The following is a 20,240-nucleotide window of genomic DNA, read 5'->3' as shown; positions in this document are numbered from 1 at the left end:
GCTCCTGCCTCCTGTCCAGATTCTCTACACCCTTGCTTGTTTCTATTTGCTGTGTAGGAGGCCCTCACAGGACTCATTACCATCACGTGCCACAAGATTGGACACTGAGAGAGAGAGAGAGCCCTGAATAATCAAATCACCTCTTTCTCTTTCTTCCCCAAATTTATTAATTTATTTGTGTTCAGTTTTCAACAATCCCTTCCATAAGTTCCAAAATTTCTCTCCCTGTTTAAGACAGCATGCAGTCTTACATGGGCTCTACACATACATTTCTATTAATCACATTTTCACATTAGTCATGTTGCATAGAAGAATTAAAATGAATGGGAGAAACCATGAGAAAAACAACTCAAAACAAAACATAACAAAAGAAAAAATTCTGTGTTCCAACCCCATAGTTCTTTCTCTGGATGTGGATAACACAGCATCATGAGTCCTTTGGAAATGCTTTAGGTCCTTGCATTGCTCTGAAGTACTAAGTCTATCGAAAACAGTCCTGGCACACTATGGCTGTTACTGTGTATAATGTTCTCCTGGTTCTGCTCTCTTCACTCAGCATCAGTTCATATAAGTCCAGGATTTTCTGAAGTCTGCCTGTTTGTCATTTCTTATAGCATGATGGTATTCCATTACATTCCAATTGATGGGGAACTGATTTCCAGTTCTTAGCTACCACAAAAAGAGCTGCTATAAATATTTTTGTACATACCGGTCCTTTTCCCATTTTTATGACCTCTTTGGGATATAGACCTAGAACTGGTAGTGCTAGGTAAGTGCATTTTTGTAGTCCTTTGGGCATAGTTCCAAATTACTTTCCAGAGTGGTTGCATCAGCTCACAGATGTACCAACAATGAGTGTTCCAACTCTCCCACATCTTCTCCAACATTTATCATTTTCCTGTTTTATCATGTTAGCCAATCTGATAGGTATGATGTAGTACCTCAGAGTTGTTTTGATTTATATCTCTACTCAATAGTTATTTAGAGCATTTTTTTATGTGACTATAGATAGCTTTAATTTCTTCCTCTGAAAACTGCCTGTTCATATCCTTTGACCATTTATCAATTGGAGAATGACTTGTACTCTTGTACATTTGACTCAGTTATTCACATATTTTAGAAATGAGGCCTTTGTAAAAACTCTTTCCCAGTTTTCTGCTTCCCCCCTAATCTTGGCTGCATTGGCTTTGTTTGGGCAAAAACTTTTCAATTTAATCTAATCAAAGTTATCCATTTTGCACTTCATAATTTTCTCTGTCTCTCGTTCAGTCATAAATTCCTCCATTCTCCATAAATCTGACAAATAAACTATTCCTTCCTCCCCTAGTCTGTTTATAGTATCAGCCTTTATGCCTAGATCATGTGCCCATTTGAACTTTATTCAAATATACGGTGTCAGGTATTGGTCTATATGCCCAGTTTCCACCACACTATTTTCCAGTTTTCCCAGCAGTTTTTGTCAAACAGTGAGTTCTTATCCCAGAAGCTGGGGTCCTTGGGTTTGTCAAAGAGTAGACTGCTATATTCATTGACTACAGTGTCTTGTGTACTAACCTATTCCACTGATCAGCCCTTCTGTTTCTTATCCAGTACCAAGTGGTTTTGATGATTGCTGCTTTATAATACAATTTAAGATCTGGTAGGGCTAGGCCACCTTCCCTAGCATTTCTTTTCATTAATTCCCTTGATATTCTGGACCTTCTGTTTTTCCAGATGAATTCTGATATTATTTTTTTCAGCTCTATAAAATAATTTTTTGGTAGTTTGATTGGTATGGCACTCAACAAGTAAATTAATTTAAGTAGAATTATCATTTTTATTATATTAGCTTGGCCTATCCATGAGCCACTGATGTTTTTACAATTATTTACATCTGATTTTATTTGTGCAAAGTGTTTTGTGCACTTTCTCTTAATGGACTTCTCACAAATTCTTGATAATCTGTCCAAAGTCATTCCTCAATGGTTAGCATATTCTCAACCATCACATGTTTCCCATCCCAGGGATTTTGAAAACTTGTCATTGTACAAGTCCAATTCCCCACCCACACCCTTTGCCCGTCCCATTAATTCTAAATGCCCCTCGGTCCAATTCCCTCCCTCTCAAATATCCCTGTTGAGACCTGCCCACCCCTACCACTGTGTTCTCTGGAAAACCCTATATTTAAAAAACTTCTTTTCATTCCTTTTTCACTCTTTCCATCTTCTGGCATTTACTGAGATCTGGTTTCCTTCTGATTAAACTGTATCACTCACTGCCCATACTTTTTGGTAATGGAGGCACTTTCACTCATCCCACACCACTTAACTGCTAACAGTGGAAGAGTTAGATTTGTTATGTATAGCCCCATAAATATTATCCTTCCTACTCCAATGATTTCAGTGGTGAACTCATCTGCTTTCTTCCCACCCAAATCTTTGCTGTCACACCAAGGGACTTGAACATTTATATTGATACTTTGTGAAACACTCTAACTGCCTAGTTCCTCAACTAACTCAATTCCCAAGAACTCTTCCTTCATTCCGCCTTAGCTACCCACAGAGATCATATCACAGTCATATCTTTGATTTTACTGTCACCTACAAGTACTCCACATCTATGTTTATGATTTCAGAAATGTCTCTATCTGGTTAAAGTCTTTTATCATTCCATCTTTTCCTCTGGCTTATGACCCCTAACTCTGATCTTTGTTCTCCCTATGACCTTCCATTTTTCTATCCGTCAGTTTTTCCCCCAGATACTCTTGCCTGTGCTGGCTATACTTTCCTCCTTTCTTTATTTTGACCTCTTGGTTAACCAGTTCAATTTTACACACTATCCTCTTTACATGAATCCCTCTAATCCTATTCCCAGTCATGCCCCAACCTTGGATTGCTCCCAACATTCATTTTCTTTGCGGTTGTTGTTTTGTTGATTTAGTACAATCTGACACTCAGTGACCCCATTTGGAATTTTCTTGGCAAAGGTACTAGAATAGTTTACCATTTCCTTCTCCAGCTCATTTTACAGATGAGGAAACTGAGGCAAACAGGGTTAAATGACTTGCCCAGGGTCACACCTAGTCTGAGTCTAGATTTGAACTCAGGTCCTCCTAACTCCAGAGCCAGCACTCTATCCACTGTGCCACCTAGCTGCCTTGTTCACTTTTTTTATTTCTTGAGAAACCATATAAATTGAGTACCCTCCAAATTTATGTTACACAATCTCAAATGAGTCCTTTCTAGAGCAAGGCAATCTTTTTATACTTTCCTAATCAATTCACTCTTCTACCCACCACAACAGCTCTTCCAAACCGTTTTTTCCTTCCTCAAACTTCCCATGGCAGACCTTCCCCACAACTTGTCAGTTGAGAAGCTTGCTTCATATTTTACTGAGTAAACTGAGGCTAGCAGGCAGTGAGGTGACACAGTGGATAGTGTGCCATGCCTGGAGTCAAGAAGACCTGAGACCAAATCTGGCCTTAGACACTTAATAGCTGTGTGACTCTGGACAAGTCACTTAACCTGTTTGCCTCAGTTTCCTCTCTATAAAATGAGCTGGTAAAGGAAAATTCCAGTATCTTTGCCAAGAGAACCCCAGATGGGGTCAAGAAGAGTTGGACACAACTGAAAAACCACAAAATTGAGGCCATTTGCCATGAGTTCATTATTCACCAATCCTCATCTCATATCACTCACATGTTTTCCCCAACTACCTCCTCCTTCACCCTTTTAAAGTGACAGCCCATTTCCTTAACAAGGCAAATCTCACAAATGATCCCCTTCTATTCCATCTTCTCCAGCAGATTGTTCTCCCTGTCATCCTCACTCTTTCACTTATTTTTAATCTCCCCACATGTACTGACTGTTTCCCTTTTAACCTACAAATTTACCCTTTTATTCCCACCCCCAATTTTAATACGCCCCTCCCCCTAAATCCAAACCCTCATTTGATCCATCCATCCCAGCTAGTAATTGTCTCATAACTCTCCTTTCTCTTCCGTTGAAACTCCTTGAAAAGATTATCTACAATAGATACTTCTTTGTTCTCCCTCTCTTAATTTTTCTAGTCTGGCTTCTGACCTCATAATTCAACAGAAACTGCCTTCTCCGAAGTCGACAATGATCTCTTAATTGCTAAATCCAATGGCCTTTTCTCAGTCTTCAACCTTCTGGGTCTCTCTACAGCCTTCGATACTTTGAATTACTCTCGTCTCCTTAGTACTTGCTTTTCTCTAGGTTTCCACGACATTCCTTGATCTCCTATTACCAGTTTGACAATTCTTTTTCAGTCTTTTTCGTTGAATCTTCTTTGGGGTCAAATCCACTAATTGTAGATGTTCTCCCAGCCCCCTTCCTAGGCCCTGTCCTCAGCCCTCTCCTCTTCTCCTTCTCTGTTACTTGGTGATCTCATCAGCTCCTCCTGATTCAATTACCATTTTTATGAAGATGACTCTCAGTATCCAGCTCTTAATTTCTCTCCTGTCTTACCTCTCCAATTAACTATTAGACATCTTGAATTGGATGCCCAGACATTAAACTTATGTTCAAAATTGAACCCATCTTCTTTCCCCTGCCCCTCAAATGCTCCCCTCTAACTACTACAGGCATACTTTGTTTTATTGTGCTTCAGAGATAACTGCATTTTTTGCATTTTGAAGGTCTGTGGCAACCCTGTGCCAAGCAAGTCTATCAGCACCATTCTTCCAACAGCATGTGTTCACATGATGTCTCTGTGTCCCATTTTGGTTAATTCTCACAGTCTTTCCAACTTTTCTTTATTACTCTATCTGCTATGGTGATCTGGGATCAGTGATCTTTGATGTTACTATTCCTCTTCTTTTAGGATGCCACAAACTGGGACCATATAGGACAGTGAACTTAACTGATAAATTTTGTGTGTGTTCTGACTGCTCCACCAATCATCTATTTTTTTCCCCTCCCTCCTTCCCCTCTCTATAATCTCTCTCTTTCTCTCCCTCTCTCCTTGCCTCCCTTCCTCTCTCCCTCCAAGCTTCCCTATTCCCTGAGACACAACAATGTTGAAATTAGGCCAATCAATAACCCTATAATGGCCTCTAAGTGTTCAAGTGAAAGGAAGAGTCAATAATTGCTCCAAATTTCATTGCTGTCTTGTTTTTAAAAATTCCCACAGCCACCCCATCCTTCAGCAACCACTGCCCTGACCAGCCAGCAGACACCAAAAATGAGGCAAGACCCTCCACTAGTCAACAGATTATGATTTGCCAAAGGCTCAGATGATGGTTAACGTTTTTGAGCAGTAAAGTATTTTTTCATTAAGGTATGTACTTTTTTTAAAAGACATAATACAATTGCACACTTAATATACTACAGCATAGTGTAAACATAGCTTTTATATGCACTGGGAAACCAGAAAACTCATGTGACTCACTTTATTGCAATATTCACTTAATTGAAATATTCCTTTATTGCAGTGCTCTGGAACAGAATCTGCAACAATTTCCAAGGTATGCCTGAACAGGTAAGTATGGTGCAGGGAGACACAATCCTCCCAGTCACCCAGGCTTATAACCTTTCCCCCAAAACTCCCTTCTTACAACTACCATCAAAGTTCATCTCCATTCTCCCAATCCCCAACACTTGCCACCTGAGTGTCATTCTTGACTCCTCACTATCTCTCACCTTCCATATTCATTCTCTTGCCAGGCCTGTCACTTCTCCCTTTACAATATCTCTTTGTATACACCCCTGACACTGCTGCCACTCTGCTACAGGCCCTCATCACCTTTTGATCTAGTTGCAATAGCTTTCTGTTTAGTCTACTTACATCATATCTCTCCTTCCTCCAGTCCAACCTCCAGTCAGCTGCCAAAGTGATCTCTGATCTTCTGAAAGAACAGGTCAGATTATGTCCCAGTCCTACTCAGTAAACTCCAAGATCAAACACAAAACCCTGTCACTTTGAAAGCCTGTCACAACCTACACCTTTTCTACCTTTCCAGCGTTCTAACATTTAGACTCTGCAATCCAGTAACACTGTCCTCCTTGCTGTTCCTTACTCAATAAGCGAAATTCCTGCTCTGCCCTTTCACTAGCTGTCCTCCATGTGTGGAATGCCCTTCCTTCTGTCTCTGCCCTCTGGATTCCTTTAAGACACAGCTAAAATTTCAGCTTCTTCAAGAAGCTTTTTCCAATGCCTCTCAATTATAGTGTCCTCTCTCTGAGATCATGTCCAAGGAGAAAAAGTGCAGGCATCTATCACAACTTGGTTTAGACACAAAATGCAAACGAGATAGAGAACAATCTCAGGGACAGAAGAATCAATTAAAGATTTTTTGAGGAGGGGGAAGACATTTGTAGGCAGCAGAGGAGTACACAGACAGGCAGAGACAGAAAATAAGTGAGAACAGGGATGACAGAAGGGACAGTCTGCTGGAAGAGATGGGGATCACTACACAAGATGAGAATGGAGTGAACAAAATGCCCCAGATGGGAGGTTACAATAATTTGCATTAAAACAACATTTTCATTTTAAAAGTTGTCTAGCCCTATGGCCTCTGGTTGACTGGAAGAATGGTGATGCCCTTAACCAAAAGAGCAATTCTGAAGAGGGGCTGGCTGGGGTGGGAATGATATATAACTCTAAATTCTGTGACTCTTACTCCAATAAGTGCACTAACTATGCTGTGTCCTTAAGTTTCAATCTTCCTCAATGACTATCACAGAAGCACAATATTTTCCTTATGGTATGTTCTTTCAAAAAGTTTTATTGGTGCCTTTGTTTTCCATCATAGTGATTTCTGGATATTTCCCCCCAGAGAGTCTTTCCTTGTAACACAGAAAACAAGTTAAGTAAAATCAATGGACATGGTGCTGGGTCTTACAGAATAAGTGCCATTCCTCATGCATAAGTCTTCAACTTCTCCAAGAACCTGAGGAGAGTCTATCATCTCCAGGGCTAAGAATGGTTATTATAACTGTACAGTATGTGGATTGGTTTGAGGGATCTTTTTATTTACATTACTGTGGAACAGTATTTTCCTGTTCTGCTTACTCAAAGGTTCAGACCTTTGCAATATGGCATCCAATTTTGCCACTCAGATGATTTTCCCTAACTTTTCTATTAATATCTTAATTGCAAAATCTGCTGGTAGTCTTTCAGCTTTTAAGGTTCTCGTCTTCTACCTTACCAACACTACCGGCCACTCTCTACTCCTATTTATACTCTTCTTTGTGGGTTTTTGTGATGGTGATGATCTCCTTGTTTTTCCTCCTACATCTCAAGCCACTCCTCAGTCCTCTTTGGTGGTTCCTTGTCTGTACCATACCCCACTCCCCGCCCCTCCCACCCCATATGGGTATGTTCCAAGTTGCTGTCCTAAAGCTCTCTTCTTTTTACTCTCCATATCAGGGGTGGATAACCTGTGGTCTTGGGCCACATGTAGCCTTCTAAATCTTTAAGTGCAGCTTTTGACTGAATCCAATTTTACAGAATGACCACAGGACACCCCCCCCCCCTCTAAAATCTCTCTGCAATCTCATTAGTAATGATGGGTTTATTATCTGTCATCTCCCTGCAAGTACTATCACACTGTATTCTTTCTAAACACTTAATATTTTTAAAACTATTTTTTATTCTGAACTTAAGAAACATCAAATAAAATGAATGTTTTCACATATAAAATGGAACAGAAAAAGAGAATTATACATGAAAGTATATGAATCTATTATATACAACTTTTTTCTTTTTAAGTATGTAAGTCTTACTCTACACCTTGAGACCTTACTCTATACTTTCTCAGATGGTATGTCCTTTCCAAATACTAAAGGATAAGTAAGAGTCACTGTATCATACTCTGTGCTATCTTCATGAACAAAGATAATGGAGCATTAAGACATGCCTGTTTTCTACCTAATCATGATGGACTTGTATTGTTGGAATTATACTCTTCATAGCTCTGTAGCATGAATTTCCAAGATACACAGTTGAAGGGATTATACATTCTGAGAGAGATGACTAGATTTAGATTAGTTAGAGGTAGGCATCTTTGTTCTAATTTCCAGATGAAGAAACCAAGGCAGAACCAGGATGGTAGCATACGCCTCTAATCTCAGCTCCTGGGGAGGTTAAGGAGTTCTGAGCAATAATTAATCAGGTGTTTGTACTGTCTGGCATCACTACTGTAAGCCCCTGGGAATGAGGGAGAGGGAAAACAGATTGATTAAGGAGGTTTAACTAGGCCAGGTCAGAATCGGAGCAAGTCAAAGATCCCATACTGATCAATACTGAGATTGGACCTGTGAGTAGACCCTGTCTTTACTCCCTGGTAAGACAGAGAGATCCAGCCTTTGAAAAACAGACAAACAAAAGAAACCACTGCACAAAGACTTCCCAAGCTTTCACTAAAATGTGACAAAAAAGTGACAAAATCAGAGCTACTTTCTAGATCTCCTGACTCTAATATGGCGCTTTTCCCAAAAACTATGTTGCTGCTACAGGCCCTTTGGTGTTTTTTCTCCTTTTGTCTGTTTCGTGTTTCATGACTTCTCCCTAGAGGAATACAGAAGATAAAATTTGCAGCTTTATTTCTACTATTTGTTAACATTTAGGTAAAGTTTGGACGAAGGAAAGGGCATTTAAGAATAAGATGAGTGAATTATCTCTAGATTTCCACTTTTAAGTCATCTCTGATCCTAATTAAAATGAGATTAGTTATAGCTTCTGTCTCTTCCCACTTGCTTTTCACAACTCAAAAACTGGTATCCATAAAATGTTTGGGAGGGAATTTTAGGATTTATTCATTAAAATACTACCTCAAATTCTGATCTATGTCTTTCCTTTTTTTTTTTTTTTTTTAAAACTGCCATATAAACTAGCTTCCTCTTCTGACTTCCCTATTCCTATTAATAATACCACCAATGTCCAAGTTACTCTGGCTTTTAAGATGAGTCATTTTCAACTCTTGTTTCTCCTTTGTTTCTAACATCCGATATGTTGTTGGATTCTTTAATTCTCCTTTTTAGTAGGCAGTGTGGTTTTCCATAGTGAAAGGATTGTTGCATTGGGTATCACAGGAAAAGGGCTCAAATCTCAGTTCTGTCACTTATTACTTGTGAAATCTTGTACAATCTCCTTAGAACTCTGCTTTCTTATGTATAAAATGATGGGAATGAACTAGATGAGGTCACTCCCAGCTCTAAATCTACTATGCTTTTATCTATCCTTTTATTTCCCTTCTATGGGTGTTGCCTCCCTTCTGTCACCACAAAGCTATTCATTTCAATGGGCACTAATTAAGTGCTTACTCCAGGATAAGTGCAGGGGGAGATACATAATTTTGACAAGATAAGAACTCTGACCTCAATGATCTGGGAGACTGAGAGGATGACAGACACAAATACCTATAATAAAGGTCCAATACAACCCAGCACAAACAGAAAGCAGCCATCAGAGTGTTTTCTGAGAGGGGAGGAAGTAAAGACTATAGCTAACTGGTAACATCAAGGACAGCTTCTTGGACATTGTGGCTTTTCAACCAGGCTTTAAAGGATGGGCAACGTGTGTGTTCGTCCTTCGTTGCCAAAGAAGACCATGCCATCAGAGAAATAGTGACATGACTTGCACTTGACTTTGCTTTGAGTGAGGGAGGACTGTGCAGCTCACCAGCCTCACTTCTCCTCCAGAGCCATCTGAATCCAGTGACCAGATATTCATCAGGATGACTGGAGATGAGCCAGGATGAGGCAATTAGGGTTGAGTGACTTGCCCAAGGTCACACAGCTAGTGAGTATCAAGTGTCTCAGGTGAGATTTGAACTCAAGTCCTCCTGACTCCTGCACTGGTGCTCTATTCTCTGCACCACCTAGCTGCCTAAAAGAGAGGCAATAATGCAACAGCAAAGAGGTGGGAGAGGGGAAATTTTAGGGGAAAAAGGAAAAGTATAAGTTAAGTCATAGACATATGAAAGTATAGGATTTGTATAGAGAATTTTGGAGGTGGAATGGTACAGCAGATAAAGCAATGGATTTGGAATCAGGGTGCCTATATTCCAGTCCCAGCTCTGCTATTCATTATTGTGTTAACTTGAACAAATGGCTTGTGCTTTTAGAACTTCAGTTTCCCTACCTATAAAATGAGGGAGTTGGACTAGATTATTGCCCAAAACCCTTCCGGACCTGTATGTATCCTTCCATCCTTTAAGAGTGAATTGAAAGGAGTAGCAAAAGAAAAGTCTGGAAGGTGGTTGAGGAGGGAAAAGAAGGGGAGCACCAGACTACGGAGGGGCTTGAATCCCTATCAAAGAAGTTAGAATTTGACAGGATGCCAAAAATAGGATTTTGAGCAGCAGAGGAGTAACATGATCAGGATTGAGCATAAGTTACAGTGTGAAGGACAGTTTGGAGAAGTGTGGGCAGAAAGTACCTACTAAGAGGTCCTCCACTCATTCAAAATTTATTGAACATTCAAGAGTTACTGAATACCTATCATGTACAAAGTAGGGTGTCAAATTCAGCAGAGAATAAAAAGATGAATAAGAATGATCTCTGACCTCCTGCTTTATGGAGGAAATGAATGGCATCTATGATGACATTCTCACTACATAAACAAAAGCAGAAGACATAAAGAATTTGCAGGGAAATGAAAGAGAGGCTTTGTTTAGAAACACTTAAGATATAGTCATTTCTTTAGAGAGTAACACTGCCAAGGACCTGTGGGAGCTGTCCAGCTGCAAATGATTTAGGGGAGGCTGCAAGATAGGGACAGACTCAAGAGGCCAAGTATAAAAATAATTTACACATTTAGATAGAACCCTGAGGTTCACAAAGGAGTTTGCCTCCTTTGATCCTCACAGTTTTCATACATACTTCCCTTCCTGCATTGTGAATTCTAGCCAAGCTGGCCACCTCTGTGCCTTTTCATAGGCTGTCGGACAGTCAATAAGCATTTATTAAATCCCTATGGGTCAGGCACTGTGCTAGGCTCTATTGATATGAGAAAAGAGAAAAAAAATTTCCCTGCTCTCAATAAGCAGACATTCTAATAGAGGAGATGTATAAATAAATTATTACATACAAGATACATAGTGGATGGAAGATGACCTTAGAAGGGAAGGCTATAGTAACTAGGGGACACACACAAAAAAGGTCTTGGAGAAGATGACTTTTCAGCTGTGACTGGAAGGAAGCCAGGAATTCTAAAAGTTACAAGTGAGAATTCAGAGCATTCCAGGCATGGAAATCAGTTAGTACTGAGGTATAGAAAAATAAGATGGAGTCCTGAGGAACAGTAAGTAGTCCTGTCTGAGTGTGAGAAGACTGGAGAGGTGAGAAGGGGCCAGGTTGTAAAGAACTTTAAATGCCAAACAGAGGACTTTATATTTGATCTTACGGGTATTAGGGAGCCACTGGAGCTTACTGAGCAGGAGTAAGACATGGCAAGGCCTATGTTTTAGGGCAATCATTTTGGCAACTGTTTGAAGGATGGATAGGGGTGGAGGGAGACTAAAATAAAGAAGGATTATTAGCAAAGTATTGCAATGGTCTAGGTGAGAGGTGATAAGAATCTGAACTAAAGTGGTGACTCTGTGAGTGGAGGGATGCTATAAAGGTAGAAAAGGCAATATCTGATAATTGGGTGTGTGAGCTAACTGAGAGTGAAGGGTGGAAGCTATCACAAAAGCTGCAAACTTTGGTGACTGAAAAGATAATGGTTCCCTGGATAGCCCAATGTAATAAACATTTATTTATTAAGTGGCAACTATGTATCAGGTACTGTGCTAAGTCCTGCAACTACAATTAATACAAACAATCCATGCCTTCAAGAAGTTTATAATCTGAAGGCAGTGGGCTGGGGGTGGGGGGGGGGGGGCGGGGGGGAGACAACACACAAAAAGAGGAAGGAAAGATGGGAGAAGAGCAGGGGTAACCAGAGGCATCTTGTTCTGTGGAACTGAAACCAGGGAGAGCAGCAGATGCAGAATGCAGCTAGATGAACTCCAGTTTCTTCCCTTTATAAGGAAGGCTTTAGGAGAAGTTTGGTACACCACTCTCCAATCCTCCAAAAAGAGGGGAGAGGAGGCTGAGGAAGGTGGTGTCAAGTTTGAGTTAGCAGCATGGGGATGATATTAGAGGTGATGAGCTTAACCTAGGTGTGGGGAACCTGGGGACTCAGGCCACATGTGGTCTTCTAGGTCCTTAGGTGCTGCCTTTGATTAAGCCTAAGTTTTACAGAACAAATTCTTTTATTAAGGGGATTTGCTGTGCTGTCATGTGGCGTGAGCCCCCAGGTTCCCCACCCCTGGCTTAATCTGACAATAATAATTAAGAGGGAAGGGTTTGAGGGAAGGAGGAACATAGTAAGTTTTATTTTGGATATGCTGAATTAGATGTCTATAGAACATCTGGTACTAACTAATCTGGTACAGTACATCTGATACTGACTAATGGTCATCTGGCTATACTTCATATCTGGAAATCATGTCTTCTTCACCTCTTATCTCTCAGAACCCTTAGTTTCCTTCAAGGTTCATGGTAAGTCGTCTCCTAGGTGAAACACCAGGGTCCCTCAATTTTTGATACTCTTTCCTTCCTCAAATCAATTTTCTTTTTTACATTTTTCATCCTCCAACAGAATATATACTTCCAGAGGGCAGAGTCTACTTCTTACTTAATTTAGGTTTTGTTAATTAATGCTTAACATGGTGCCTTTATGTAGTGTGCATGTAATGAATGTTTATTAAAATGAATTGTTTGTGCTTCTCCCTGTTTTACATTCAATTCAATAAGCCTATCCCCCTAGCTTTTATCTTTTCTTCTCACTTGGTTAATGAACACTTTTTTTAATTTTATTTTTTTAAATTAATTTATTTAACTTTTAATATTCATTTTCACAAAATTTTGGGTTCCAAATTTTCTCCCCATTTGTCCCCTCCCCCCCGCAAAACACCAAGCATTCTCATTGTCCCTATCACCAATCTGCTCTCTCTTCTATCATACCTCCCTTCCCTTGTCCCTATCTTCTCTTTTGTCCTGTAGGGCCAGATAAGTTTCTATACCCCATTACCTGTATTTCTTATTTCCTAGTAGCAAGAACAGTACTCAACAGTTGTTCCTAAAACTTTGAGTTCCAACTTCTCTTTATCCCTCCCTCCCCACCCATTCCCTTTGGAAGGCAAGCAATTCGATATAGGCCACATCTGTGTAATTTTGCAAATAACTTCCATAATAGGCATGTTGTATATGACTAACTATATTTCCCTCCTTCCTGTCCTGCCCCCCATTGCTTCTATTCTCTCTTTTGATCCTGTCCCTCCCCAAGAGTGTTGACTTCAAATTGCTGCCTCCTCCCATTGCCCTCCCTTTCATCATCCCCCCCACCCTGCTTATCCCCTTCTCCCTCACTTTCCTGTATTGTAAGATGTTCATACCAAAATGAGTGTGCATTTTATTCCTTCCTTTAGTGGAATGTGATGAGAGTAAACTTCCTGTTTTTCTCTCACCTCCCCTCTTTTTCCCTCCACTAAAAAGTCTTTTGCTTGCCTCTTTTATAAGAGATAATTTGCCCCATTCCATTTCTCCCTTTCTCCTCAAAATATATTTCTCTGTCATTGCTTAATTTCATTTTTTTAAGATGTGATCCCATCCTATTCAATTCACTCTGTGCTCTCTGTCTCTCTGTGTGTGTGCATGTGTGTGTAATCCCACCCACTACCCAGATACTGAAAAGTTCCAAGAGTTACAAATATTGTCTTTCCATGTAGGTATGTAAACAGTTCAACTTTAGTAAGTCCCTTATGACTTCTCTCTGCTGTTTATCTTTTCATGCTTCTCTTCATTCTTGTGTTTGAAAGTCAAATTTTCTTTTCAGTTTTGGTCTTTTCATCAAGAATGCTTGAAAGTCCTCTATTTCACTGAAAGACCAATTTTTCCCCTGAAGTATTATACTCAGTTTTGCTGGGTAGGTGATTCTTGGTTTTAGTCCTAGTTCCTTTGACTTCTGGAATATCATATTCCACACTCTTCGATCCCTTACTGTAGAAGCTGCTAGATCTTGTGTTATCCTGATTGTATTTCCACAATACTTGAATTGTTTCTTTCTAGCTGCTTGCAATATTTTCTCCTTGACCAAGGAACTCTGCAATTTGGCCACAATGTTCCTAGGAGTTTCTCTTTTTGGATCTTTTTCAGGTGGTGATTGGTGGATTCCTTGAATATTTATTTTGCCCTCTGGTTCTAGAATATCAGGGCAGTTTTCCTTGAAAATTTCATGGAAGATGATGTCTAGGCTCTTTTTTTGATCATGGCTTTCAGGTAGTCCCATAATTTTTAAATTGTCTCTCCTGGATCCATTTTCCAGGTCAGTTGTTTTTCCAATGAGATATTTCACACTATCTTCCATTTTTTCATTCTTTTGGTTTTGTTTTGTGATTTCTTGGTTTCTCATGAAGTCATTAGCCTCCATCTGTTCCATTCTAATTTTGAAAGAACTATTTTGTTCAGTGAGCTTTTGAACCTCCTTTTCCATTTGGCTAATTCTGCTTTTTAAAGCATTCTTCTCCTCACTGGCTTAAATATTCAATGGTCTCAGGCCATGAAAGAGCTCAAAAACAGATTCTGAAAATCAAGTAAGAGAGGTGGAAGAAAAACTGCGAAGAGAAATGAGAGAGATACAAGAAAATCATGAAAAGCAAGTTAACAGCTTGCTAAAGGAGATCCAAAAAAAATGCTGAAGAAAATAATACCTTGAAAAATCAACTTGTCAACTGACAAAAGAGGTTCAAAAAGCCAATGAGGAGAAGAATGCTTTCAAAAGCAGAATTACCCAGATGGAAAAGGAGGTTCAAAAGCTCACTGAACAAAATAGTTCTTTCAAAATTAGAATGGAACAGATGGAAGCTAATGACTTTATGAGAAACCAAGAAATTACAAAATAAAACCAAAAGAATGAAAAAAATGGAAGATAATGTGAAATATCTCATGGGAAAAACAACTGACCTGGACAACGGATCCAGGAGAGACAATTTAAAAATTATGGGACTACCTGAAAGCCATGATCAAAAAAAGAGCCTAGATATCATCTTTCATGAAATTATCAAGGAAAACTGCCCTGATATTCTAGAACCAGAGGGCAAAATAAGTATTCAAGGAATCCACCAATCACCACCTGAAAGAGATCCAAAAAGAGAAACTCCTAGGAACATTGTGGCCAAATTGCAGAGTTCCTTGGTCAAGGAGAAAATATTGCAAGCAGCTAGAAAGAAACAATTCAAGTATTGTGGAAATACAATCAGGATAATACAAGATCTAGTAGCTTCTACATTAAAGGATCGAAGAGAGTGGAATATGATATTCCAGAAGTCAAAGGAACTAGGACTAAAACCAAGAATCACCTACTCAGCAAAACTGAGTATACTACCTTAGGGGAAAAAATGGTCATTCAATGAAATAGAGGACTTTCAAGTATTCTTGATGAAAAGACCAGAGCTGAAAAGAAAATCTGACTTTCAAACACAAGAATCAAGAGAAGCATGAAAAGGTAAACAGCAGAGAGAAATCATAAGGGACTTACTAAAGTTGAACTGTTCACATTCCTATATGGAATGATAATATTTGTAACTCTTGAAACTTTTCTCAGTATCTGCATAGTTGGTGGGATTACACACACACACACACATACACACACACACACACATATACACACACAGAATGAGAGAGACAGAAAGGGTGAGTTGAATAGGAAGGGATCATATCTAAAAAAAACAACATTAAGGGGTGAGAGAAGAATATATTGGGAGGAGAAAGGGAGAAATGGAATGGGGCAAATTATCTCTCATAAAAGAGGTAAGAAAAAGCTTTTTTCAATGGAGGGGAAAAGAGGGAAGGTGAGAGGGAAAAAGTGAAGCTTACTCTCATCACATTTGGCTCAAGGAACGAATAACATGCACACTCAATTTGGTATGAAAACCTATCTTACACTACAGGAAAATAGGGAAGAAGGAGATAAGTAGGGTAGGGGAGGATGATGGAAAGGAAGGGAACAATTAGAAGTAAACACTCTTGGGGAGGGACAAGGTCAAAAGAGAGAATAGAAGAAATGGGGGGCAGGATAGGATGGAGAGAAATACAGTTAGTCTTACACAGCATGACTATTATGGAAGTCATTTGCAAAACTATACATATATAGCCTATATTGAACTGCTTGTCTTCTCAGTGAGGATGCATGGGAGGGCGGAGGAGGGAGGAAGGAAGAGAAATTAGAACTCAAAGTTTTAGGAACAAATGTTGAGAATCGTTTTTTGTGTACAACTGGGAAATAAGAAATACAAGTAATGGGGTATAGAAATTTATCTTGCCCTATAGGACAAAAGAGAAGATGGGGATAAGGGAAGGGAGGGGTGCTAGGAGGGAGGGCAAATTGGTGGAAGGGGTAGTCAGAATGCAAGGCGTTTTGGGGTGGGGGGAGGGAAGAGATGGGGAGAAAATTTGGAACTCAAAATTTTGTGGAAATGAATGCTGAAAACAAAATAAATAAGCAAATAATTTTTAAAAAATATCTCTCATATTCATTCACTCATATGCATCCTTACTACCATTTCCCAGGTCATGCTGTATCCAGATAACACTACAGTCTACTACTGTTTCCCAATCTTTAGTCTTTCTCTTCTCCAAACCATCTTGCATACCACTGTTATATTAACCTTTGCATAAAATTTAAATCCTGGGAGAAGCTCAGAAAATATAATAAAAATGGCAATATTACATAAATTAATGTATTTATTCAGTCACATACTAATCAAAATACCAAAGGATTACTTTACAGAACTAGTAAAAAATAATAATGAAATTTACCAGGAGGAACATAATGTCAAGAATTTCAAAGGAAGGAGAAAAAAAGCATGAAAGAGTAGAACCTAGGAGTACCAGATCTCAAACTATACTACAAATTAGTAACCATCAAAACAATTTGGCACTGGTTAAAAATAGAAGTAAAAAAATGAAACAGATTGGGTATATTATATACAGTAGCAAATGAATCTAGTAGTTTAGTGTTTGATAAACCCAAAGACCCTAGCTACTGAGATCAGGACTTACTTGAGAAAAACTGCTGGAAAAACTGAATAGCAGAAATTAGCAGAAATTGGCAGAAATTAGATTTGGACCAACCCCTCATACCATATACCAAGATAAACTCCAAATAGATACATGACTTAGACACAACCTTCAAATCTATTTATAGGAAAAGAGTTCATCACCATTCAAGGGATGAAAAAGTTCAAAGATTATAAGGGACAATTTTGTTATTATGTAACATCTAAAAAAGTTTTGCACAAATAAATTCAATTCAGCAGTTAGAAGAGAAATGATTAATTGTAGAAAAATCTCTGTGGCAATTTTTTATGATAAAGATTTCATTTCCAACATACATAAGGAACTCATTCAAAATTATGAGAGTAAGAGACATTCCTAAGTGAAAGTCAAAGGACATAAATGGGTTGTTCTCAAGCAAAGAAATCCATGCTATTAGAAATCCAAGCTATTATAAAATACTAAAAAAAATGCTCCAGGTCATTAATAATGTGAGAAATACAAATTAAAGTAATTCTGAAGTTCATTCTCACACCTATTAGATTGGCACAGGTGACAAAAGAAAATGACAAATGTTAGAGGGGTTTCAGGAAAACTGGCACATTTATTCACTGTTGGTGGAATTAAGAATATGACCAACCATTTTGGAAGTTACTAAACTGTGCACATCCTTTGACACATTGCTAGATTTATACCCCAAAATGATTATAGAGAGAAAGGTCCTATATACATATATATATGCGTGTATATATATATATATATATATATATATATATATATATATATATATATATACACACATGCGTATATATACGCATATATATGTATATATATGCATACACATATACACATAAATTTTTATAATAGTTCTCTGGGTAATGATAAAGAACTAGAAACTAAGGGGAAGCTCATCAATTGGGGAATAGATAAATTATGACATAAGGATGTGCTGAAATACTATTGTGCTGTAAGAAATTACAAAAGAGTTGGTTTCAGAGAAGCTTAAAAAGATTTGGATGAATTGATGCAGAAGAAAGTAAGCAAGACCAGGAGAACAATTTATAACAAGTGAAAGATTTAAGGACTTTGATGAATGTAATGACCAACTCTGACTTCAGAGGACTGCTGCTGCTGCTGAACACTAAATAGAAAAATCACAACTCTGACCAGTGCCTACAGCAAAAATTAAATGTCCTTAGCTTGAAATTCAAGATCCTCTAAAACCTGGCCCCAACTTACCTTTATAACTTCATTCTCCCACTACTGCCAGTGTGAGTCTTCTGTTCAAAGCAGGACAGTCTTCTTGCTAATATTCCAAATACTGCAATACTCATTTTCACCACTACGTATTCTGCTCATCCTCTTTCTCCTGTCATTTAGACCTTCCCCCTCTACTATATATATCTGATCCCTTCTGTATGAACTCTTACAGTACTTCCTATTTACTGGACTCACTCATATTCTGTTGATGACTGTCATTTCCTTTTCAGTAGTGCTATAACCAGATCACTGGCCAACCCTTGTTAGAACAGTGCAATGACAAATAGAGCCACGGATCTAACTCTTATCCTAATTCCTGAATCCCTAGGGTGTCAAGATTCCCCTCTGGACTCAAGAACTCATTCCTGATAAGATGACCCTGACAAAGGATACTATGAGTGAGGGCTTTTCAAATCCCAAGGGCCTGGGTAGGTAGTGAGGTAGGGGGAATCAGTGATAGATAGGTAGACATGAATTTCTTCAACTTGAAAGACATCAGAGAATATTGTGATTATGAATCCTTTGTCTTCCCCATTAGACTGTGAGCTTCATGAGAGCAGGGCCTGTTTGTTTTTGACTAATTTTTATATCCCCAGTGCTGAACGCAGTGTCTGGAACTTAATAGGCATTTAATACATCTTAGTTCATTGACTAACTTTGAGCTCCATCTCTAAGGATGACTTGTCTGTACCTTGAAAGAAGGGCAATCCTTCCTTTATCCAGATTAGAGTGCTTTTATATTACCCAAAACATTTAATTCCCTGTGACCTAAGACTATAACCCTTAGCCCCAACAACGGATCCCCATGATACCATGGAAAATTATAAGTATCTCACAGGATGAAAGAAGAGCAGGCTGAAATTTTAGAGGAGTCAGTTTCTCGAATCCAAATATTTCATTTCACAGTTAAGGAATCTGAGGCCCAGATAAGAAGCAGGATATGGTTCTTAGGATGCTATATTTGGAATTAAAAAATTGATTTCATAGGATTATAACTCTTGAGCTGGAAGGGCTCTCAGCAACCATCAAATTCAATCTTCTCATTTCATAGATGAGGAAAATAAAGCCAAGTGGTGGTCACATGCTCCAAGTCACATGGATAATAAGTATCTGAGGAGGGATTTGAATTCTGGATTATGACAACAGAGTCATTATTTTTTCCACTACACTACCCTGCCTTCTTCAAATACTGACTAATTGTATGATCTTGGATAAATCATTTTATTTTTCAATGTCCTCAAGTGAAAAATGGGGGAAAGTATACCAATACTACCTACTTCCATGGTATTTCTATATGTCAGTTTTTATCACTGCCCAAGATCACACTATTATTGACACAGACCTGGGACAAGAACCCAGGTTTCTGAAGGATCACAAGAGGGCTCTTTTCATTCTAGTGGCAGGTTTTGTTGTGTTTGTCCTTTGTTGCAGAAGAAGACCATGTCATCAGAGAAATAATAACATGATTTGCACTTGACTTTGTTTTGAGTGAGGAAGGGCTGTGCAGGACACCAGCCTCGCTTCTCCTCCAGAACCATCTGAATCCAGTGACCAGATATTCATCAGGATGACTGGAGATGACCCAGGATGAGGCAAATGGGGTGAAGTGACTTGCCCAAGATCACACAGCTAGTGAGTGTCAAGTGTCTGAGGTGAGATTTGAACTCAGGTCCTCCTGACTCCAGTGGCAGGTTTAAATTTTTTTTAAATCCCTGTCAGTGCTGAGTAAAATAGTGAGATCAATAATTATTTGTTGAATTTAATTCAATTTAATCCAATATTCAAATCAAAGGTATAGCCTCAATTTTCCCATAGATGAGCACATTAAATTTGAGGGAAGAGATACAACTTTTTCCACAAGTTAAACTCTGGGGCTAAAAGACCATTCTTTAATTTAGTCTGCCTGACATCATTAAAAAAATAACCTTAGTTAAT

At 38.8% G+C, this 20,240-nt stretch overlaps 1 protein-coding gene across 10 annotated transcripts in view; it reads right to left on the bottom strand.

Annotated features, from left to right (window-relative positions):
* RIN2 (Ras and Rab interactor 2) overlaps positions 1-20,240 on the bottom strand; it is a 244,203-nt gene that overhangs the window by 122,355 nt on the left and 101,608 nt on the right. The gene's annotated exons all lie outside the window — the stretch shown is intronic.

The sequence above is a fragment of the Notamacropus eugenii genome, chromosome 1 (genome assembly GCF_028372415.1).
Source record: "Notamacropus eugenii isolate mMacEug1 chromosome 1, mMacEug1.pri_v2, whole genome shotgun sequence".
Classification (NCBI taxonomy): Eukaryota; Metazoa; Chordata; class Mammalia; order Diprotodontia; family Macropodidae; genus Notamacropus; species Notamacropus eugenii.
This window is presented reverse-complemented; position numbering and strand designations above follow the sequence as displayed.